Below are 24,018 nucleotides of genomic sequence, written 5' to 3'. Positions count from 1 at the left end.
CAAGGCTTTTTTTTTTTTTTTCTCTGCAGGCTTCCAAACTGGGGGGGGAGAAGACGCGTGGTTTTTGGGAGGAACAAGTTGGCGGGTAGAAGTTAGAGCGCCTCAGCCAAAATTTTGGCTTAAGAAAGGGGATTAAAAATAAAACTAAAAAAAAAAAATGAAAAAAAAACAACAAAAAAAAAGAGGTAGAGCAGGAGGAGGAAAGCACTTTCCCAGCAAGGCCTGGAGCAGGTAGCGGGACCCGGGTTTGGTTTCTGAAGATCAGGGATGGGACCTGCGGCCACAAACCCCGTCCCCAAATAGTGCCAAACCCAGAGCAAAGACCCCCGCAGAGCCCCCCCAGCACTGGCTAAATATTGGTTTTTAGCCCAAATTGTGGCATTTCTCACCCACCCCACGGCTGCTGCCACCAAGCTCTCAGTGGCCATGGAGAAGCCTCGGAGCTGGTTTCGGTCCTTCCCCAGATCCTCTTCCAAGGGTGGCGCACCGAAGAACTAAAAGAGCTGAAGAACTAAAACTCGTCCTAAAAAACCCGCCGTCCTGCAGGCTTTGCACCTAAGTTTTCGTGGAATTGGATCTTTAAATCCTTACTGGTATTAGCAGAGGTATTTTGGGGTGATTCGCTCTCACCCAGGCCCACCTGGGATCAGAGCAGTCCCGGCCCCAAAGCCGTGAGGAACCCCGAAGAAGCGCAGGGGCAGAGGCGTCGGTCCCCAAACCCCTGGGGTCCCTGCGTCCCCACACCAGGAGACGGTCACGGGAAATCCCCAGGCTCGGGCGCCTCCGAGACTTCTTATTCCTGGGGGGGGCAAGCTCACATCTGAGACCCCTCCACCTCGGCTGGTCACCCTCAGCCCCCTCGGACGGCACCATCAGCCGAAATCCCCGGCGAGCCCACCACACTCCTCCTGCCCACCCAGCGGCTGGGGCAATTCGGGCACAGCATCGCCAGCACCGGCCCCTGTTGGACCCCAATTCACCTCCCTTCTGCCCCAAAAAAAGAACCAACCCTGGAGAAACCGGCCGGCCTCGAGCATCCCTGCATCCCCCAGGGCCAAGCCCCTACCCCCCGCTGGAAGGAAAGGAAGTTTTGGGTCCCCGACCCCCCAAAAAAAGGCCCCCGCCCCGCTGCCCCCGAACCAGGGCAGCGCCGAGCAGGAAGGTGTTAAAAAAACCCCAGCACCGACCTCAGGGGGAACCCCCGGTAAACAAGCGCGCCTCGGGGCGAGTAAATAGGGTGGGCTGCTCCCCGCTCGGCTTCCTGTTTGCTTTCGCAGATCCGGGCTGCCGCGGCCACCGCCGAGCACCGGCCCCGGGGTCCCCTCGGCGCCTGCGAGCCCCTGGGGCGAGCGGGGTCCATCCCCCCCCCCAGGGCATCCTGCCAGAGCCACGTGGAGAGTGGACAAGGATGGATCCGTCCTGTGCTCAGCGTCCCCCCTGGGGTGCTGTGATGATGGGTGGGGGGCAAAAGTGGCCCCCCCCCCGGGCTGGGTTTTACCCGTGTTAACCAAGCAGCCGGGCTCGGAGCGAGTTTTCCTACAGATGTTGGGGAAATCCCGGCTCTCCCATCCCAATCCCGTAAGCGAGCCGCGTCCTCCCCCCGTGCCTCAGTTTCCCTCTCCCCGTGCAGCTGATCTCGCCCATACGGGACCCCCCCCCCCCCCAGCCCCCAAGCACCCCAAGTCGTGGGCACGTGGGGCTAACGGGACGCTGGAGCTGTGTGCCCGAGCAAAGGGGGGTGTAGGGGAAGCAGCCCCCCCCGCCGGCAAAGCGGGGAGGCTGATAAGAGATAAGGGCTGTAAATCCCGTAAGGTGATCGGGGGGGGGGGGGGGGGGGCGAGCTGTTTGTTTGGCTCCAAACCCTGCACCCACGCTTAACCGAGAGGGACAAAAAGGGGAAAAAAAATAAAATTAAAAAAAAAAATGAGGAGGGAAAGACAAAAAAAAAAAAGGGGGGGGGGGAGAAAAGTGCAGCACACGCTCCGCAACGACAACAAAACTCCAGAGAAAAAGGAGCTCGGGGAGGGGGGGGGGGGGGGGGGGGCAATAAAAGGAAACCCAGTTGGGCTGGCAGGGTTTTTAAAGCGACGCCTGTTTTAAAAAAAGCAGCTGCTAATTTTAACTCTCCAGTGGAAAGAGTGAGCGGTACTTACAGGAGACAGCCTGGCTGCGGCCCTTCCACGTCCGCGGGGCGCTGGCGGCCGGGAGGAAGCGCGGGACGGGGCAAGGGGCAGGGGGGGCCGGGGCAGGGGACGCAGCCTCCGGCCGGAGCCACGTGGCCAGGGCTGGTTCTGCCCCCAAAGATGAGGATTTCACCCCAGAAAATGTTTTTCACCCTCCCCTCACCGGTGTCGGGACGCCCGTGGGTTCTGGCACCCCGAGCGGCGTCGCTCAGCGGCCCCGGAGCTGAAAGGGGACCTCGGGGCTGGAGGCGTCGCCCCGCCGATTCCACCTCTCCTTCGGGACGAGAAGGGCACCCGGGGGGATCGTGCCGAGACCCCGCAGCTTTTCCTGCGCCCTCCCTGCCCCGTGCCAAGCGCACCGGGCGAGGGGCCGCTCGCAGCTACGGCACGGTGGGATCCCAGCGGACGCAAGCCCAGGTGTCCACCAAAACTAAAGCTCCAAAATTGATAAAAAAGAATGTGGCGCAACGCCCCGGCCAGAGCCGGCACCCTCAGGATCTCTTCCCCATCCGAGGGAAATCAGCTTTTTGCTGCAAAATCCCGTGGGGAGAGAGAGAGAGGCGGGCTGGCACAGCCCCTGCAGCTGGTGCACGCGGTACCGGGCACGTGATTTCCTGCGCGGCGATACGGCCGTCTTCAGGACACGGAGGAGTCGATTCCGTTAAGGTCACGGTCCCGAGAAGAGCTCCTGCATCAGCCGGGCTCGGGCAGAGCGAGGCTTTCCTGGTGCGCCGCAAATGGGGCCGGAGCCGGGAGCACAAAATGCTTATCGACCGCGGACACCGAGCGCCACGGGACGCGAGGACGTGGCTTCGAGGGGATAAAATCGCCCGGCGCTGGTGGCCACACGCTTCCGAGGCTGGGTCGATAGCGCCTGTGCCATTCCTCCGCTCCTGTCGCTTGGCGAGCCGGGGGGAGGACGAGTTTCAAAGCAGCCCCCGGAGGCGTTTTCGGAAGCCAACTTGCCAAGAGCTCGACGTGCCGGCCGTGGAGGCGCGGGGATTGCTGAGCTGCTCCTCCCCGGCTCCAAACTCAGCGCCTGCACCACCAGCGGCGCCTCCAGCCCCGAAACCGAGCGCTTGTGCCGGCGTGAAACACGCAGAGCCTCCACCACGGGGCCGCCCAGAGAGATCCCGCTGCTGCCCGCCGGCATCCTGAGCGGGGCAGGGGATGCCGCAGGACCGCGGGGCTCGGGAGCCAGCCCTGTCCTCACCCGCGCCATGTCCCCAGGCTCGCCACGTCGCCATCACACGCGGCAGAATGGGGGCATCGCCCAACGCTTCGCCTGCCCCCGTACGGCGGGGCCCGTCCACCGCTTCACCCCGCGGATTTACGGCTGGAGAAGTCCTTGGCCCCGACCTTGCAGGGAAATGGCCAAAGCTCTTCCCATCTCCCAGCCCCAACAGCTCACCTGCCCCCTCTCTGGCACTAAAAAGCCAGCTCAAGGCAGCAGAAGCGCTTGCTAAGCAGAGGGAAGAGAGTCCCCTCCTTTCGGGGAGCTGGGCTCAGATTATTTTTAAGATCTTTCCTTTTATTGATCTGAAGAGCAGATAGGGAACGTGCATTACACGAAACCAAAGATTCCGCACAAGCGAGGGACGTGGCTTCGGCTCTCCCACAAGCTCGTTACAGCCAGCGGAGATGCAAACATTTACCGTAAGAGCAATAAAGAGGCAAAGAAGGTCGGGAAGGGAGAGCGCGCAGACACCGAGCCCTTTCTGAGCCGCACCGCAACGCCCTCCCTCCGTCCTTAGTTCTGGGGAAGGCGAGGGGACAAAATAACAGCGGCTTCTGCCTGCGGGGCTCGTCCAGCCGGCTGCCCTGGGACAGCTTTGCCCACAAAATTCCCTGCCACTGGGGCTGGAAGCGCTGCCAACCCCGACCCACGCGACCCACGGAGCGAGGCTGCGGCGCTCAGCCCCTCGGGGCTGCCAAAAACTGGGCTGTGAGCTCCTGGAGAATATGGGGCCGGGGGGGGGATGCTCGTCCCGTGGAAAGCAAAACTGGGAGGAAAAGGGTTTTTCGCCCCCCTACCTGCTACGCGGACTCCTGCATCTTCGGCTCGTGCCGGCCGAGGAGCTGCGGCCACCGCTCGTCAGTCAAGCTGCAAGAGAAAAAAGGGAACGGCCGTGAGGCTGAGGGGAGGGAGGCAGCGAGCAGGGCACGGCACGGCCGGGGGGGTCCCCTCCCGCGGTGACCCCGCAGCCGGACCGGGGGCAGCCAGCGCGGAGCCCCGGGGAAGCAGCCGAAAGCCCTGACCCGAGGAGGCATCGGTGCCAGGAGGTGGGACGGGGCACAAGCAAAGGAAAAGGGGGACGTGAGGAGGGTGATGAGCGTAAGGAGAGCGGGGGGGAAAAAGAAACTGAGAAGAGCTCGGGAATGAAAGCAACCATAAAATCCAAGTGATCATTAACCCAGGGCAGGGGCAAGCGGCCGCTCCGCGCGAGCAGGGCGCTGCGGCACGGCGCCGGGGCTCCGGCACCGACTTCCCCGTTTCCCTGCAAAGCCTCGCGCGTGCCCGCCGAGGAACGGCACCGACCTGCAGGCTCGGGACGCTTCTTCCCCCCCGGGAACGCAGCGCACCAGCTGGGCCAAAGGCGGCCCTCGCGGGGAACCGACCGAAGCAGCCCGGGAGGAAGCGCGGCGGCGAAGCTCATCCCACTCGTGACTCAGAGGCCGGCGGCGGAGACGACCCACGCGGGGCACAAAAGGGCTCGCAGCCCGGTGCTGGTCACTCATTTACCAGCTCGCTTCCTGGTGCGGCCGCCGCCGTCCTCCAGGTGACGGCAGCTCTGCCCGCGGCGGGCGAGGGGAGCGCCGCAAAGGGGAAACCGAGGCACGGCGAAGCGCGCGAGGGGCCGCGGTGGCGCAGCGCGCGCCTGCGCTCCCGAGCCGAGCTGCAGCCTCAGCCCGGCTCCTGCGAAGCAAGCAAGGAATTGTGCTCGGCTTTCCGGCGTCCGCGTCCTCCGCTTCGACCACAAAACCAGCCTTCCTCTCCCCGGCCGCCTCCCCCTCCCACGGCCAGCTCATTTCCTGGCATTACAAAATTCAGCCCCAACAAAGACGGGACCCAAGGAGCGCGCGGCTCGCACCGGGGCTGAGCCTGCCCCGGCCCCCCCCCCCCCCCCCAAATAAAGGGATGTGGACGGAGGGGTCCTGGGGAGAACCCGCCAGCAGCTCCCGACCACGCGTTGGTCCCCACGCCACGCAGGATGGGGCCCTGCGGACCGATCAGCCGCGGGATTCCCAGCTGCGGGACAGGTGGACGGGCCTGGATCCTTCACCTCTGCGACGGGAGAGCACCGGGGACGGGGGTGCCGAGTTCAGCCTCCCCCCCCTGCTGCACCTGCTGTACCGACCAAGATGTTGGCCAAGCACGACCCCCGAGGGCCACCCCTCGGTTTCTGTTACCAAAAAGCGCCGCGTCCTGCCAGGCCGGGCACCAGGACGGACAGACGAGCGGCGGGGAGCTTCGCCCTGCCCTTTCTACCCGTGCCATCTCCTTTCCGCCTCATTTCAGCTTCCAGCCCGGGGCCCCGGGGCCGTCGCCGCCCTCGAAGCTCGCCGCCCAGCCGGGTGTCACCGCGGCAGAGCCAGGCGTCACCCACAGAGCAGGAGGGCGTGGGTGGCGAGCACCAGCGGGACCACGGCACCACCCTCGCCCTGGGGGCTGCGCCCAAGCCCCGACACCGGGCTGCGAGGCGTCCCCGTCCCCATCCCGCCCCGGGCGTGCGCACCAAGCCCCCCCTCGCAGGGGGTTTTGCCTTCCTCCGGTCCCCCGGCGAGGCTCAGGGCACGAGGACGTGCGAACACGGGGATCGTGCTCCGCGCTGCTGCTTTCAGCTGCCGGTCGGGCCCTGGAAGCAAAAAGAACCGAGGAGGAGATCGCATCGAGCCCCCCGCGGGGACCCCACGTGCGCCCACCGGTGCCTGGAGCCATGCCCGTGTGCCGGTGGCCGTGCCGTGCCCGCCGGTACAGAAACACCTCTGTTAATGCAGGAGGCAGCACCGGCGCTCGGCTGCTGTCCCCGAACGGTGGCAAAAAGGGTTTTATTTTTCCCCCGGGGGAAAAAGAGTATGGGGTGTTCCAAATTGTGCGTTAAGCTGGAAAAAAACAACACACGGGAGCGAAGGAGGTGGCACAGGGCAGCGAATTCCCTTTCCGAAGTGAAACGAGGGGAGGAAAAGGGGGAAAGGGAAGGAGATCTTGGTGTCCGGCCACGCAGAAGTGCTGACCAGGCAAAAAAAAAACAACAAAAAACGTTCCTGTTCGGAAGCCCGAGCTTCGGTTTCGCCCCGCGTGGCGCGGGCAGCAGGAGCACGGGGCTGTGGCATGGTGGTGCCACCCCGGCCTCCCAGCAGGATCAGTCCCGCGCCGCCGCTGGAAGCCAGCCCGAGGCGAAACGAGGCGAAATCGGGCAAAAGGAGGCGAAACTGGGCAAAATGAGGCAAAATAAAACGAGGCAAAATCAGGCAAAAGGAGGCGAAATCAGGCAAAACGAGCCTCGCCGCCCCGGCAGTCCCACGCCGTAGCTCTTATCCCCGAGGGCCTGCTGGAGGAGGGTGGCCGGGACGCCCTGCGCAGGGGGCTGGAAGGCGTTAAATCCCACAGCCGAGGCCCCAGCCCCGTCGTTAGATCAATCCCGAGCTAATTAAGCTGCCGCCGCCGCAGGAAAGCCCTGCCACGGCCGGCTCCTCGCGGGGCGCCCGCGTCCCCGGGGCCACCACCACCCGGTGCCACCGTGGGGATGGCAGAGAATTGGGGGGGGAAACCAGGGGGGCAGTAGGAATGGGGGGGGGGGGGGTGGGGGCATTTTTGCCCCCCCTCCCTGGGGGCTTCTCCATGCCAAGGGGCCAAGACGGAGGCGCAGATTGCGGAGGGGAAGAGCGGCCCGACCGCAATCTCTCCTTCCCTTTTCTTCACGTTTCCTTTAGCAACGGGCCGTGGGCCGCAAACATTTGGGCTCCAAACCCGAACTTCCCCCCCCCCCCCGGGGGCGCCGGCCGGCCCCCCTCCCCCCGCCCCCCCCCCCCCCCCCCCCGCCTCGGGGGCTCGCGGAGCCGTCCCCGAACCTTCGGCCAGTTTCTCCAGGCCCACGACGCTGCTGCAGCCCCTCGGGCGTCGCCACCCTGCCTCCGGCCTGCAGCGGCCGCTGGAAAAGAAACGGAACCCGAGGAGCCCGCAGGGGCTGCGGAAACGGAGAGCAGCGGGGAGAAGGCGTCAGGGACGTGGTCCGCGGGGCCACGAGGACGTCAGCTGGATGGGACGGGAACGGGGACGACACGGTGACAAAACCACGGCCCAGGTGCACCCAGGACACCTCCACGCGGTGCCGGAGGCGCCCCCGGCGCTCGCCCAGCTCAGGGATGGAGCAGGGCAGCTTCCAGCTCCGGGCAGCGATCGCCGAAGCCCGGAGCCATCTCCGGGTTCCCGGGCAGGTCGCCGAGCGCACGGCACGGCCCCGCCAGGAGCTGGGGGACGCGGAAAGGGGGTGCCGGGGGGGGTAAGGGGGGGGTGGCGGTGCGGCCGTGCGACCGTTGCAGCCGCCGAGTTTCGCTCTCGCCAGCTGAGTTCCCCCTTGGGCGGCGGAGATGCAGAAGCGAAACCTGCAGCTGGATGGACGCGGGCGGGCGGGGGCGGCGGGGCAAGAGGCACCGGCGGGGGTCCCCGGAGCACCCCGGGGGTGCCGTGGCCGGGACAGGGATGCCGGGGGGGTGGGGGGGGGGACACACACAGGTGGGACGAGAGGTGGGCTCCTCGGCGGCTCGCTGCGCTCACCCTGCTCCTGCCCCCGTCCCGGCACAGCTGGGCTGAGCCCTGCACAGCTGCCAGGGGCAGGAACGGCCCTCGGAACCCGGGGGGGGGCTGCACCTGGGGTGGCCCCGTCAGCTCAGCCCTCCCCGAAAGCCCTCCTGGTGGCGACACCGCCCCAGGGCATCCCCGGGCACCCGCTGAGGTTGCAGGCAGGGACCCGCACGGGGGGGCGTCGCGGGGCCTCGGTCCTCCCAGACAGGGAAACTGAGGCACGGGGAGGGACACAAGCGACCCCCCCCCCCCGCAGCCTCTTTGTCCCACCCCACAGCAGCACCCCAGCGCCTGAAACAGCCCCAAACCACATTAGGACATCCTGGGTGAGGAGGGGAGAGGGGGCTCCTGCCCACAAACCCCAACGGGCCCCCCCCCCCCCCCGCACCCCACGTGCTCAGCATCTGCCCTCGCCCCGCGCTGCCTCGGGCCACATTGCCACCTGCCGGCACCATCCCGGGGGGTGGCCCCCCCGGGCACCCACGCACCCCGTCACGGGTGGCACCTTCCCTTTCCCGCACCCTTTGCGCCCAAAGCACCGAGCAGCTCCCCGGGAAGGCCCCCACGAGGAGGTTCCGGGGGTCAGGATCGGGGTTTTCCCATCTCCCACGCCAGGACTTCGGCTGCCTGAGGGAGGGATGTGGGAAAACGCGGGTTCCACCTGCAGGGTTTAACCCACAAGAAAGGCAAAAAGCCTCAAGGAAGGCTCCCCACAAAACAGAGCCTCCGGATTTCGGCAGCTGAAAGCACGCCGCTCCCCCAAAAGCAGCTGCCCCCTCCCCCCAAAACCCACAGCTCAGCATCTGCAAAAGGGCACCGGGTGCCCAGGTCCCATCGCAGCAGTCGCAGCCTCATTTTTTGATTTTTTTACTGATTTTTTTTTTTACTGGACTGATTTTTTCACCCAGGTACCGGCAGCCCCGGGCTGCCTGAGGAGCCCACGGGGCTGAGCAAAGTCCCGGCACCGCTCTGCTCCCCCCGGATTTCCAGCTCCAGCTCCCGCAGGCGGCTCCGAGGCACGTCCCCAGCAGCGGGGGGCAGCTTTGGCCATCCTGCCCCTGCACGGCCGCTCCGCAACCGCTCCCCCCCCCGGCCTAAAACCCCACACCCGACGCCGGGGACGTGAACCCACGGCGTGTGTGGCCATGAGAAAATCGCCTCCGAGCTTTTTTTCTCTGCGGGGAGAAGGAGGGAGGGAGGGGGAAGAGGTGCCGGGAGCGCTCTCACGGCGTCGGCCGGCCAGGAGCTCGCTGCACCCTGTGCCGCGGTGGTGCTGGAGCTGCCGTGTGGCTCGGCGCCCGCGCCAGCACCACGGGGACAGGCGGGTGGCAGCACAAAGGACCCCGTCCAAAACGGCCCCAAGCGAGCCAGGGTGTCAGGGCACGCACCCACGCACCGGGGGACGCATCCACGAGGCACGGATCCAGGCACCAGGGCACGGATAAAGGCACCGGGCACCATCTCCAGGGCACAGATCCACGCTGCGGGCACCATCCACGCACCAGGGGATGCACCCACGGAGCACGGATCAAGGCACCGGGCCCCATCCGTGCACCAGGCACCATCCAGGTGCCAGGGGACGCACCCACGGGGCACGGATCCAGGCACCGGACACCATCCCCACACCATGGCACGCACCCACGGGGCACGGGCTATTGGGGCCAGGGTTCTTCCAGCTCTCAGCCCTTCCCCACGCACGGGCTGAGCCCCGGCTGACCCCGCGCCCGCCGGCACCGCTCGGCACGGCCCCGGCTCATCGGGTCCAAACTCCAGGGCCACCGGGTGAGGCGGGGTGAGCGGCCGGCCGGGGCGGCGTGCCGGCACGTACAGGGGACGGCGGGAGGGAAGATGGGGAAAAAAAGGAGGATAATTAGGAGCCCGGACCCCTCGCCGCACGCATTCGGCTGTCGTCTGAGTCAGCAGCAGCAGGAGCCGCCGCCCCCCCCGGGAGGTTTTGCACGGCCGCAGCCTCCCCGGGCGGCTCAGCCCTGCTCTCCCTATGGAAACCAAACAAACACGCTCGCCCGAGCCCTGACAAACACGGCAGGGCGTACGGCACCCTCTGGCCGCAGCGGGGGAGCTGGGAGGGGGCCAACGTCTGCGGTGGTCCCCCGACACCTCGCTAACCAGGGGGAGGACAGAGGCAGGGTGGGCACGAGCCGTGCGCGGGGACCCCCGCACGCTCTTCCAGGCTGGAAAATCTCAGCTCAGCTCCACGCTGGGAGCCACGAGGGGTTTTAAAACCTGCTTGCACATGGGAGGGAGAAATACTTCGCCTGCGGGCGTGGGATGCCTCGGAGGGGTGCACCTAACGCTGGCTCGCGCCCCGGACTCTGCTCGTGCCCCAGAACAGAGCCTCCAAAAACCAGCCGGGACCCCCCGGAAAACCTGGGGGCCAAGCAGCTGCCCCCACGCGGAGAAGGAAACCAGCCCCAGGGGTACCCACGCCGTGGGTCCAAACCCCCAAACGGCTCTCGGGTTCCCCACGGCACGGCGGGGCTGGCGAGCGTCCGCGTCCGCTCGGCGGGGTGAGGACGAGTTCCCACCAGGGGTTTCACCGCCTCCATCCCATGCCCAACCCCAACGGCAGCTCCCGGCCTCCACCTGCTTCTTCCCCGGGGCTGGAAATCCTCTCTGGGCAGGAAGGATTACGACGCTGCTCGCCGTCGAGGCGCGGCGCAAGGCTGGCGCATTCGGTGCCGTCGTCACCGACTCCCACACCGCCCCCGGCACGCGCCGCCGCGAGGGGAAAGCAGAGGGGGGGGGGATTTTGTGGGCACCTACGGAGCCAACGCAAGATCTCGCCGGGTAATTCGGTTAACCCAGGCAACCCAGCAGCACGGATCCGTAGGGAACGGGGCTCGGCTGCCCCCCTCGGCCCCTCCAGGCACCCAAACACAGCCCCCAGAGCCGCGGGAGCTCGGCCACGGCAGCACTGGGCACCCAAAAATCGCCCTCCGTGGCCTCTGGTTGTAGCTGGAAGGTCTCTGCCACAAAGCTCGGCTTCACAGCACAGCACCCTCGATGCTTTTGCCTCCCCCCCTGTAAAGCCCCAGCTTCGAAGCCCTGTAATTTAAAGCGAAAATCACAGCTTTCCGATTTAAAAGGGAGGGAGAGAAAAATCTCCCCGGCCCAGGAGCCAATTAAAACAAGCGGAGAGCCGTTTGCTTTGTGATCTTGGGATTTTATTTTTTATTTTTGGAGCTAATCTCCCCGTTGGAACGGGCCGGCACGCGCCGTGCCTCCCCGGCCAGGCCCGGGGCTTGAGCCCCCCCACTCTCCCCTCCTGCCCCCTCTGCTCGCCTTTATCCCGACTTTCTTCTCAGAATTACCGTGCGAGACACAACATCAGGGCGGCTGGAAACTTTTCAGCAGGGGATTTTGCTCTCTTGCCGCCTCTCTGTTTTATGAAGAAGGGAGTTTTGTACTTTAAAAATACTCTTCTCGCTTTGAGTTTTCCCCGCTCGGCACGGGAAGGCTCAGAGGGAGGAGGAACCCCCCCCCCCTCCCCGGGCCCTCTCCGCTCCCTCCTTCCTGGGAGAAAAACGTGATCCCGCTCCTAACCCGGCTGCAAACCACACCGCAAAGGCAGCTCCCAGGAACTGCACGAAAATGGAAAGTTTTAGCAGTGCAAAGGCCCCGAAACACCCGGGGACTGCACGAAAACGGAAAGTTTTAGGAGCGTAAAGGCTCAGAAACACCCAGGAATGGGATTTACCTTCTTTTTCCAGCCCGGACCCGGCAGCGTCTCACCCTGGACGCCCAGAGCCATCCGTCCGCTGCCCCCAGCACCGCGGTGGGGCGAAGCTGCCCACGAATTCCGCCCGGGTTGCATTTGCCCTATTTCTTTATCAGCCTGGAAACCGCGCTGCTTTCCCAGCTGCAGAGGCAGCTCGGTTCCCAAGAACCGCCGAAAAGCCGCCACCTCTTCCCAGGATCGCGCGGCACGCGGTGGCGGGGAGCCAGCGCTGAGGACGGCGCAGGAAAAGGGGAGCGAGGCGGGACCCCGCAGAAATCGGCTGGCGAGGGGCACGGAGGGGGGCGCACGAAGCCCAGCCGATCATCCACGCGCCGGGGACTGCAGCGTGCGGGGTTCCCCGTGGAGACCCCGTTCAGCCAGGCGCTGCCGGACCCCTCTCGCCGTGCCCGCGGCGCCCCGAAAGCAGGAGCTGCAAAACGGGCGAAGGAACGGGCGCGGCGGGCCCGAATTACCGGCTTATTCTTGTGATTTTTAGGGCTTTTTGCTTTCCGTCGAGGTGAGACAAGGGCCGAGGTGGGGCGGGGGACGCGCGGACGCGGTGCCTTCGGGATCCACCAGCAGCAGAGGTCGGGCAGGAAGGCGGTGGCAGAGGCGGCGACGGTTTCGGCACCGAAGCTCCTCTTCAGGGCCACGTTCCTCAACCTCCAGGACAAAACGAGAAGCGGGGAGAGAAAGAAATCCCACCAGATTTTTTTTTTTTGGGGGGGGGAGTGGGGGGAAATAAATAAATAAAGCCAGGAGCCCTCTCCCTCGCCGCAATGGTTTTTCATTTTCAACCAGATAAAACTGAGCCTAAACTCCGACTGCTCGCTTATCCCTTTTATGCTCGCTTCCTTGTTTGCATGCGCATGTGGGAACGTGTGGGTGTGTGGGTTTTGTTTTGCTTTCTGCAAATCGCTCTGCAGACCATCTCCCGGTGCCTTGCAGATCGCGGCTTCCTCAGCCCCGCTCCGTCATCCGGCCGGGCGCGCTTTCCGCCCCTCTGCTCTTCTCCCCTCGCCCCCGGTGCAGCTCCCGGACCCCAGCTCGGAGCATTTTGGGCACGGGACACGGGGAGCAGGGACGGAGCAGGGACGGAGCAGCGGGCACCGGCCCCCTGCGGGAAGGCGGCTGCTCCCCCGGGGAAGGAATCCGCCCCACGGCGCGGCCCTGCTCGATGCCCTATTTAAGGCTCGGAGCAAGGGGAAGGGCTTGGGGGCACATCCGAAGCAGCGAGCCCTCCACGGCACCGCTGGCGAGCTCGCTCACACCTCTCCCTTCGAGCCCAGGTCCTCTGCAGCCCCCCAAAATACCCCCCCCGGGAGCACCCAAACCAAACTCCGGGCGCGTTTAACATCACGGCACCGCGACGGCACGGGGAGCGATGGAGGGGGTGCCAAAGAATTGAGATGGCCACGAAGACGCCCCGGGGCGAGAACACGGGGCCAGGGGGTGCCCCCCCGTGCCGCTCGCGCCCCTCCTCGCCCCCCACCAAACCCCGGAGGGGTGATTTCGGCCCCGGCCGTGCCGCCCCGGCTCCACCAAATAACGCCCAGCGTGGCTCCAAGCCCTAACTGGATAACGAGCTCCCAACGAGAGCCTAATGAAGGATTAGCAAAAGGCAGTTTAAAGAGATTAAGGCTGGGCGCAGCACCGAGACGGCTTGGGGGGGGGGTTTATGGGCGAGGGTTTTTCCGAGCCCCAAATTTCAGCCCCTGCAAAAGGCGGCGTCCACCGGGGGCTGCGGATTCGGGGTGGCTTTTAGGGGCTGAGGCTCACGGGAGGGGGACGGGGGGCTGCGGAAGGATGGCGGCGCACCAAAATTCGCGAGTGGCGTCTCAAAGCCCTGCCCAAGGCGCCCTAAAACGGAGCCGGTGGCTCCCTTGATCTCTCCCCGCCCACACCCAGCCCTTCCATCTGCATCCCAGCTGCGTGCCGCGATGCTCCGGCCCCGGCCGTAACGGCGGCTGATGTTATCCACCCGGAGCCCCGAGCCTTCCAAGGAGCCCCAGGGAAGCAGGTACTCAGCTCTCGTTCAGGGAAAGTTATTAATATTAATTTCTTGGCTCCGCACAAACGGGGCGAGGAGTCAGCCCTCGCCTCAAAGAGCTCGGCGCAACGCAAAGGTCAGGAGGCTGCCTCGGCCGAAGGCAAGGCGCCGCGCTTCCAAAATAGAAAGCGAGGCGCTGGGGGTGGCTCTTTGTTTGTTTTGCCAGGCGCGTTTCTCCTACGACCACAAACACCAGAAACTTTCGGCTCCCAAGAAGCGGCCGCCCAAGGGCCTGGTGCGCACGTGCACGAGGAGCCGGGGTTTTTGGGGGCACGTGCCCGACCGGCGGCGGCGGTGCCCCGAAATGAAAAAGGGGGGAAATAAAAAAAAAAAGAGGGGGGGCAGAGCCCGATGGCTGAGACCCAGCGGCCGGGGCAACCTCTAAAACCCAGCCCAAAATCGCAGGAGGGATCTGGGGAGGGCCGGGAGGGGATCTGACAAACATCCCTGCCAGGGCCTACCAAAACAAATGGAACGAAGATGTTTGGAGCGGCTCCAGCTGTTTACTGGTGACGCAGGCGGAGGTATAAATAATGAGCCGGCCGGGATTCTGCTCGCAGGCTCCTCGCCCTTATCTAATCGCATCTCGCGGCGACGCGGCCCCGTCCCCTCCCTGCCCGAATCGTCTCGAGAAAAGCAGATGCGAAACGGAATTAAAAAAACAAAAAATCCAGCACGGCCACCGCCGGTTAAAAGCAGCGATCCCACGGCGCGCTGGACGCTCGGCCCCAGGCAGCCGGGGCTCCCATCCCACCCTCTGAGGAAGAGGATTTTACCCCGGCGGGAGCCCTGCCCGCGGGCCGGATCCGGCCCCGCAGCCCTCGCGCCCTGCCCGTGCCAGCCCCGCTTGGGCAAAACGGGGCCTTGGGGACGGTGACAGCGCTCGAAACACCCTCACCAGCGCCAGCCTCCGGCGTCCGGCCACCGCGGAGAGCAAGGAAGCGCTCGGACGTTGCCGGTCCCCAAAAATAACGCACCCGCCGCAGCTTCGGCACCACGCGGCGACGGCACCCGCGCTGCGGGAAGGCGCCCGGCAATCCGATTCTGGTGATTTTGACAGCTCGGGATGACCTGAGCCGATCCCTCCCGGCCTCGGCGGGGTTCAAGGGGAGGGGAGAAGCCGGCAGCCCCCTGCCCCGACGCCCCCTCCCCCCCCCTCCGGTCCCCCGAAGGATGCCCCAAAGCCACCGCCCGCCGCGCGGCCGGAGAAGCGAAGCCGGCGTTGGAAACTTACTGAGGAAATTGGCCGCCCAGCTCCAGCAGGCTGCTTGTCCCTACTGGTGGGAAAGTCTATAAATCTCTAATAAAGAAAAAAAAAAAAAGAAAGAAAAAAAAAAAATCCCCCCCCATTTTATTCCCCCCCCCCCTCCCCTTTCCCCAGGATTGCGAAACCGAGAGGGCAGCCGGGGCTTGGATCTGCAGCATTGCTGAGTTCCTACGGAGTCTGGGCTCCCTGCCACCAGCAACAGCGGCTCTGGGGGTGTGGAAAAAGGGAGGAAAAAAAAAAAAGAAAACGGGGAGAAAAAAAAAAGTCCTGTTTATTTTGGGGGATGAGAGAGAAAACTTGCAATGCGCAAGCCGTGGGGAGGTGGTGAGCGCGGCTCCCGCGTTCCTGCAGCCGCGGCGCGCTTCGGGACGGGAAGGTTTGTGCTCCCTCCATGAGGGTCCCCCCGTGGGGTCTCCACCACCTCCCCCTTTTCCCTTTTTCCAGCTCCAGCCCGGCCGCAGAGCTCGGCCAAGGGCACCCCGACCGGGTCACGGCCACCCCGGGGTGCTCGGGGGCACCCAAAGGTGCCGAGGGCGGCTCTGCCCCGCGGCGGCAGCGGGAATTACCGGGGACAGGCTGGCAGAAAAGCCTGACCCAGATTCCCCTCCAGCCTGATCCCTCGGTGAAGTCATAATCCTCGGAGGGCTTCTGGTCCTTTTTTTCTTTTTTTTTTAAAATACATCCCTGAGAGTTGCCACGGAAACGGCGGTGATGCTATAATTTCAGCATTATAGACTTCAGCGCGAGAACAGGCGGGAGAAGAAGGCTGAAACATGGGCGAGCTGCGCCGGGGATGCTCTGAGGGGAAAAAAGCGAGCAGGGGCAGGCGGAGAGGTGCGGGCGGGAGGGTGCCCACCCTTGGGTGCCCACCCTTGGGTGCCCTTGTGGGGCAGCAGCAGGGGAGCTGCCGACCCCGTAGGGCTCAGGAGGGTGGCGGAGGCTCCCCAAAGCAGGGCAGGGTGTGGGGTCCCGAGGCCCCCAGAGCCCTGTTTTGGGGCAGCCCCAGCTGCATCCAGCGCTGCAGCACCCAGGGGGTGCCCAAAGCAGCTGGGTGGTGCCAGGAAGGGAGGCCGGGCCTTTCTGATCCCGTTTGCCACCGCCTCTCCTCCCTGCATCGGGGTCATGGGTGGCATCCCATCCCCATCCCATCCCCATCCGGACTCGAGCCACCAGCTCGCCCAAGGGTAAGCCCAGCAGCTGCTCCCCACTTCCGCGGGGCCGGGAGAGACACCCCTGGGTGCTCTCGGCTCCAAGCTTGGCAATTTTGACCCCAAAAAACCCTTGGGCAGGTGCTGGCGAGCTGTAGGGTGGGAGGTGACCTGCCACCAGCCAGGAACCGAGCCGGTGCCAGGGGGGCTTCAGCACCCAAACGCCAGGAGCCTGAAGCCCCCGGTACCACGCAGGGATGGGAAAATCAAACCGATTTAAACCACATTTCCATCTCCCCTCCCGCACCCCTTCCAACCCCGCCGCCGGGCACTGAAGCGGCACCGGCGGTGATGCAAACTTTCCGAAAAGGCTCACAAATAAAAATAAGGCGACGCACAAACAGCTCCGCGCGAACGCCGCCCAACGGCCCATGACCCGCGGGCTGCCTGCGCTGCGAGGGCTCGCGGGTCCCAGAGGAAGCCCGAAAGCCCCGGGGACGCCGCGCCCCGCGTGCCCCACGCCGCTCTCGCCCACGCGGGGAGGCGAGGACGAGGCGTCCTGCTCCGGTGCGCGGCACCCAGCACCCTGCTGGCACCCAGGAGCCAGTCCCGGTCCCGTGCCGGAGCTGGGGTGCAGCCCAGCGAGGGGCTCAAGGTCCTGGGCACGGAGATCCGGGGGTTGATACAAAAATCAAGCTTGGATAAAAAAATCACGGCGTGTCGGGACCGAAATGTGGCCATGGCGCAGGGCAGCTGGTGGCGCGCAGCAGCGACGGGACGCTCTGCAATAATCCTGCTCTTGGTGCGCAGCCTCAGGATGGAGGCAGAGCCACCTAAAGGGGCGCACGGCCTCCGGGAGGAACCGTTTTGTTCCAGTCCCCAAACGGGAAGCAAACCCCAAAGCCGCCAGCCCCCCTGGCTGACCCGGCAGCCCTTGAGCCACCAGGGTTGCTTTGAGCAGTGACCCCGAGCTCCGTATTTAGCCCCGGAGGTATTCATCGCAGCGAGGCTAAAAACAAATCGGCATTTGCATCACAAAAAGACCCCCGTTTGCCCTGTACATGTGTAGCATCGCCTCGAGAACGCATGCAAAGCAGCCTTCCTCCCTTGCCAAGCAGAAGGCGCTGAAGGTCACGCGAGCGGATGCCGAGCTCGCCGTGCCTGCTCCTCGCCGCTGGAAAGGACGAGGCAAGAACGTCCTCCCTCGCGGGGAGCCTCTCCCGACCTTCCCAGGCACAAGTGCAGCTGGAGCAGCGCTCTTGGCCCTCCAGCAACGCACAAAATGCTGCTCAGTAAATACACGGCCGCTTCTGGCCTCGGAGACCGCCAGGACCAGAGGGCTGCCAACGCTCCTCGCTCCTTCAGCCTCTCCTCCTTGCTCCCGGAGCCAGCCTCAGCCTCGGGGCAGCGAACCCGGTCCCCGCGGGGCACGGCGCGGGGCTGCTCGCCCCCAGCACCTCTCCAAGGCATGAGGGCGAGCTGGCGGAGGCGAAAGCAGCTCCCGCAGGAGGACGAGGACGGTGCCGCCCGTCCCAGCGCTCACCCGCGGCCCCACGGGCTCGCGGCCGTGCCCCAGCACATCGCTTTTTTGGGACCAAGTCCCTCGGCGAGCCTGCACCACACGTGCTGCTCCCCACGCCCTTCTCCCTCACGGCACGGGGACCTCGCCGTCCCCTCGGTCCGCTTCAAAACCCGGCCCCACAAACCCGGGCGCAACACGAGCGTGCGGGGAGCGCGCCAACCCCCCGCGGCACCGGCACCGCCCCAGAAGACAGATGCCTCTCTCCCCCTGCAGTAAAATGCCAGCTATATCGAGAGGATTGATGAAGGGAGCAAGAAGCAGCATACCAGCCACCAGCTGCCGCGGGATGAGGCTTGGCTGCCTTCGCCACCAGCATCCTGCTCCAACCATTTGTTCTGCTTCTATTTTAAAAAGCGCAGGGGCTCGGCGCTCCGCGTCTCCCAGCCTCCCCACCGCCGAGGGAGGCGGCGGATTTCTGCAAAGCCAAGAGGCAGCGACGGCTCCGCGAGCGATCTTGGCAGCGGCTCTGCGCGGGGCCGGGGATATTTTGGAGCGAGCGAGCGGAGAGGTGCTAGTTTTCCCCGCGGCGTGTCGCGGGCGCGTGGGAAGGGCGGCCGCGCCAAGGCAGGGAAGGTTGGGGACCGCTCCATGATTGATCGGTGCCTCGAACCCGGGAGCTGGGGCTCCTCCAGCTCGCTGATAGCTGAGTTGGTGCCCAAAAGCAGAGGTCGAGGCCGGCGAGGAGCAACCCGGGAGCTGGAGGTGACCGGAGGGGAGCCCGGCACGGCGCCATGCCCCTTGCCGGTACACCGGAGCAGGGCGCGAGGTGCCTGGGCTCTGTCCCCTCGCCGTTGGCTCCTCGCTACCTGCTCACGCTCGCCTCCAGCACAGCCTTTTCTCAAGGGCAGGGGCCGGTCCCCGGGGAGCCCTCGGCGTGCTCCTGGGAAGGAAGAAGGTGCAAGTGATGGATTTTTAACAACCCGCCCCGTTTCAGCCGCTCCAACCCGGCACCGGGATCACGGCTCACGCAGCGACGCGGACCCAAGGGGGCCGTGGGTGTCACAACGTTGGCAGCCACCAGCAGGCAGGACAGGCACGACGCACGGCAGCGGGCAGAGCACCGCCGGTTCCCCCAGGGTTACGCAGACACACGCTCCTCCTCTGCCCTGTAAACCTCCCCCCGGGGCAGGATCCGTGCCCGGCTCCGTGCCGCGGCGCAGCAATCCCTGCGACGGGACCCTCGTTAGGAGCAGCGGTCCTGAGCCCCCGGGTTCGGTCCTGAGCTCCAGGCCACCAAACACCAGGCTCTGCTCCTCGTTATTTATCACCCCCCCCAACCCCTCCGCCACAGCCCCAAGTGGTTTTGTTTCGTCCCCCGGCCCAAGACTCTGGGTGCAGGCAGACCACCGGACTAGCGCGGTTACGGGACAGGATGTTCTCGGTGACTGCAGCGTAATAAGAACACAAAAAAAAAAGGCAAGCTGGTCAAAAGAATTCGTCCACATTTTTCTTTTTCTTTTTTTTTTTTTTTTTTTCCCCTCCCTGTCAGTGGAAACTTCTGCCGCGGCCCCGTGTCTCAAGGTTACTGCTCAGGGTGGGGGAGGATTTCAGGTTTTACAACTGAAAAATTCCAGAGAGAAACACAGAAATGTTGCCTTTTTTTTTTTTTTTTTTTTAACCAAACAGCAGCCATTCGTCCCATTTTTTACCGTTTCTCAGGGTCAGCGCAGCAGGGCTCGATGGCTTTGGTAGGCTACCCTCAGTGACCGGGGAACGCGTGGCGTTACCGATTCCTGCTGGGAGGAAAACCGATCCAAGCAAATTTAAGCCCCGACCCTTTCCCCACCTGCACATCACGGGATGAGTTCCTGGGCGTTCGCTTCTACGGCGCCTGGCAATTTTTCCCCTGAAGCCTCCCGATAATTGGAAAGGAAAAACTCGCTTTGGAAAACGTTTCATCTTAAAAAATAATAACCAAAAAACCTTCCGAAAGGATGGGGGAGAGGCACGCTGTTCCAAAAGGCACCCGCGTTTAAAGAGGAAGATGAGAACTTTCCGGGGTTATTTATAAACCCCTGCTTATCCCCGGCGGTGGCACCTTTGAGCCGTACCGCGTGCCCCGGGCAGGTGATGCCCCGCGATCCCGCGACAGCCCCGGCACCGTGCCGTGCCAAAGCGAGCCAAACCGTGCCATGGGACCCCGTGCCGCTCGGCCGTGGGACCCCGTGCTGCTCGGGAAGTGGCAGCCGATACGGCAAAAACCGCTGGAAAAAAAAATAATAAATAAAAATTAAAAATCCCGTAAGGAGATGGGGAGCTTGTTACACCCTCGCCCTATTTATTGCCGTACGTTTGGGAACGAGGCAGCCCCCTGCCCTCGGGTTCAAACCCGTGTCAAAACCAACTGCTGCTGGCACGCGGGGGCGTTCGGGAGCTGTGGCTTTGCCACGTGTGCCTCCACAAAGTGCCGCCGTGGCACCGGCACCGCGTGGGATGCCGTCCCTCGCCCTGCTCCCCGAGCAGCCCCGTTGGAAGGGGGCACCCGGGCAGCTGTTCCTGCTGGAAAGGATCCTTGCCCAGGATGCTGGCTGGGGGCTGACTGGAGTTCTGGAAAGAGAACCCACTCTTCTCTTCCTCCCCGCTCCTAAATTGGCCATTTAATCACCACCTTCCCAACCCCAAAACAACGCTGACTCAAGGCGCGAGGTGGGAGCGCTGCAATTCCATGCCACATAATGCCCAAGAGCAGCCCGGAGGCACGGTGCCGGGCTTTCCTCGGCGCAGGGGTCCCCTCGAGCCCCCCACAGGCCTCCCCTGGCACGGGGGCAGAGACGTTGAGGACCTCCGGCTTTCAATTAGCCCCGTTTAATTAAACCAAAGAGGGTTGGGAATGCAGGTGCCCGGCGCCGGCCGAGCCGGCGGAGCAGCGATGCTCCGAGCGCAGGCACGGAGGAGCTGGAGGAAAAAGGAGGGGAAGCAGCGTTTCAGCGGGCGTTGCGCAAACGGCTCCGTGCCCTGCTCGTCCTCGTCACGCCGCCACGAGCTCACCGCGCAGCGCCCGGCTGCCTGCAGGGTGGCGGCCGCCGCCTGACACATCCCCACGCAGCACCGGCCGGCCCGACCGGCTCGCACCGAGGCACCTCTCGCGCTGCGGGGAGGTTTGGGGAACGGGACCCCTCCTCTCGCACCCCCAGGACCCACGCCGCAGGGTTTGGATCCCCGCCGGTACGCAGGGGATGAGGCCGGGGCACGCGGGGCCAGGATGCTCCCGCAGCGTTTCTGTCGGAGCAGAGCTGGAGGCGCCGGGGGACACCCCCTTGCCGGAGGGGGGCACGATTTCCTGCAAGCTCCGGGGGCCAGGACGCAGCCCCCCTGCAAAAAAAATCATCCCAGGAGGCGAAGGGCTCAGGCACTCACCTGCTCCGGGGCCACCCCGTGCCTCCTGCATTAAGGAGCAGCCTCGTCGCTGCCTCTGCACCGCGACCGGCACCGCGCACACCTCTCCCCGCCACGCGTCCCCCCCGGGAAGGGTGCAAAAACGGGACGGGGCTGCCCAGAAAACTCTCCCGACACTCCCCCCTTTGCTAAGAGAAAGCAAAGCTACGGCCCTCCCCCCAAATAAATCCCTCCGAACCCATTTCCCCCGCATTTAACAAGCCCTCGCTCCACGCAGGCGCTCTTTTTTTTTTGGCTAAGTGATGCAAGCCCTCGTCGTCGTTTTTTTTTTTCCAAGCGGTGGGGAGCTACAGCGGGGAGACACCGGGAGCGAGGGCAGGAGAAAGGAGAAATTAAAGGAAGAAAAAAAAAAAACGCAAGCAAACAGAAGTGGAGTGCGAGATGAAAAGCGACAGCTCGGCGAAGGTAGAGCTGCTGGCAGGCAGACGGCTAGATCCATCTTGAAAGCAAAAGCAAACTGCTGCTCAAACAAGGCAGAGGGAAAAGCTAGAGGTCTTCCGGCACTGCCTAAGCTCTGATCAAACAAAATGATTAACAAATTTCGGCTCTTTATTGAAAGCTTCTCTAATGAGAAGAAAACTAAAAGATGGAGGAGGAATGGGGGGGATCAATAAATAAAACCCCCTTGAGAGGAGCGTCAGATGGAAAAGCGGCGGCGCCGGGGACCGATGGGGCTCCTCGTCCCTGCTGCTGCGGGAGGGACGAGCGGCTCGGGGTGCCCGGCTCGTGGCCGAGGGCACGGGATCGTGCCTCTGCCTCATCCTCCCCGCTCCTCCCTGCCCCTGCTCTGACTCACCCCGGCTCCTCGCTACATCCGCGGCCTTCCTGGGGGAAGGACTGTCATCTGCAATCCGCTCACCTCCGAACTCCGGGGCGGCTCGGCCTCTGGGAAGCGCTAAAATAGCCAGAAAAAAAATAAAATAAAATAAGAAAGAGTCCCTGGCCCGAGGAGCTCGCCCTCCGAACAGATGGGACGGCTACGGGGCGAGGCACGGGGATATTTTTAGCTCTGGTTGCAGATGGGGAAGTCCGGCACGGCGAGGCTCAGCCAGCATCCACGCGGCAGCCCACGCCGCTGCCCGCGGCCGCTCGCCCCTGCCCTGCTGGGATGAGCTGGGTGCGCGCCCCCCCCGGCTTCCCCCCCGGGATTTAATGGGGCGCTGCCAGCTCCATTCCCAAACCCCGGGCGCCTACGTGCACTGGTGGGATTTGGGGGACGGGGATTTGGGGGACGGGGGCGACGCCGGCAACGCACAGCCCTCCTCTCCCGAAGCAGGGGGCAGCCACGGCGACTCGGCCACGGCCGCGCGGCTCCCGGCGGAGGCTGCTTGGAGGAAAAAAGAAACCTTGAAAATCGCTGCCCCTGACACGGCCAAAACCCTGGCGGGCCCCAAGCGAGGACCGGGAGCGTCGGCCTCGCCGTGCCGAGGAGCTGCAGCCTCCACCTGGCCTCCCGGGCGGCCGGGGCCACCGGGTCGCGCATTCGACACTTTGGGCTTTGTTCTCCCGGGCACAAAGACGCTTTTACACGGCCCTGGAAGCACGGAGGGACCTCGGAGTGGATGCGGTTTATGACCATATTTAGGCTCCTTTACGTCGCCAGAGTCGCGCTAAAGGGCCTTGGGGGGGGAAATGAGAATCAGGCCCCACTCGTTTGGCTTGGCGCAGCCGGGGAAAAATCCACCCCGGCACCGGCCGCGTCCTCCACCCCGCCACCGAGCGCCGCGGCCAGCGCCGTGCGAGCAGGGAGGGGGCACCGTTCCCCCCCCGGCCTGGCCCTGCACGGCCCCGCGGGGAAGCCGAGGGACTTGCCCAAGGTCACCCCGTGACAAAGCCGGCGCTTCCCGAGGTCCCCAAGGTCCCCCACGCCTCGGGCGGGACGGTGGGGGTGGGCTGGGTGGGGGACACGCGGGTGGCCCCGGGGCGGCACGTGCCAAAAAGCAGCACCCGGCGGTGCCGAGCCTCTCGCAGCCGGGCCTCTCACCTCGACCCCGTTAAATCCCCTCTTATCCCTTCCCCCAGGACCCCTCCCGTGCCGCCAAAACCCCAGCCCCGCAGCCCCCTGCCCGCTTTTGCCCCGGCGGGGCCGAGAGCGGCGCCGTCCCCGAGCAGCGGCCCCCGTGGGGCCGCCAACCACCTGCTCCCAGCCCGGCACAAGTGCGGATGCCTCAGCCTGGCAAAGCCATGACAACTGCAGAATTTGAAGGGCACGGGGAGGAGGGAGGAAAAAGGAAAAGCCGCGAGGCCCTTCCAGAGGTCCGTGACCTTCAGGAGCCCGCCGGCAGCGCTCCCCACCGCCCGCCGCCCTCAACCGGCGCGGCGCCGGGGCCGCCGGAGCTCGTGCGCTCCCCAGGCTGGGGCTGCCGGCACCGAAGTGGCCCGGGGAAGGAAAGAAAATAGCGAGAATCGACCTTACCTGCACCCAAAAACCGCTGCTCCTCGCCTGGCGGGGGGCGGGGGGGGGACAGGACGCGGGGGTCCCAGCCCGCAGCCCCTTCCCCAGCGAGGTTTGGGGCTGGCGACCCCGGGTCCAGCTCGGCGGAGCAACGCCGGCCCTAAAACCCCACGTGGGTGCCCTAAAACCTCAGGGGTTTCGGAGGGGCAGGATCAGGCCCCCCCCAAGGAAGGGGGGGGGAGAAGGGGGCAGGCGGCTCGCCCGGGGGATTTGCAGCAACCCTGCCGGGGGGCTGCTGGGGGTGTCATTATGGGGGGGGGTTGGGGGGCAGGAGGGGACACCCCGATTCGTGGCCGGGGGCTCCGGGACGGGGGAGGGAAGCTGTGGGTGCGTGGCGGCTCCCGCACGAAAAACAAACAAACAAAAAAGATATTTAAAAAAAAAAAAAAAAA

The 24,018-nt window shown here is 65.0% G+C and overlaps 1 protein-coding gene across 13 annotated transcripts in view; it reads right to left on the bottom strand.

Moving 5' to 3' along the window:
• The window catches only part of MEF2D (myocyte enhancer factor 2D), a 69,521-nt gene that overhangs the window by 35,985 nt on the left and 9,518 nt on the right, over positions 1 to 24,018 (bottom strand). For 8 of the 13 annotated variants that reach the window (XM_035346725.1, XM_035346736.1, XM_035346731.1 and 5 more), the window contains exon 2: positions 4,218 to 4,287. The gene's annotated coding sequence lies outside the window, so the exon portion shown is untranslated. Of the gene's footprint in view, positions 1 to 4,217; positions 4,288 to 4,722; positions 4,851 to 15,012; positions 15,097 to 18,041; positions 18,175 to 21,132; positions 21,318 to 21,967; positions 22,033 to 24,018 lie in introns of those variants that run through there. The other 5 variants (XM_035346726.1, XM_035346724.1, XM_035346727.1 and 2 more) reach the window with 5 other exon arrangements.

Source organism: Oxyura jamaicensis, chromosome 25, assembly GCF_011077185.1.
Source record: "Oxyura jamaicensis isolate SHBP4307 breed ruddy duck chromosome 25, BPBGC_Ojam_1.0, whole genome shotgun sequence".
Lineage (NCBI taxonomy): Eukaryota > Metazoa > Chordata > Aves > Anseriformes > Anatidae > Oxyura > Oxyura jamaicensis.
This window is presented reverse-complemented; position numbering and strand designations above follow the sequence as displayed.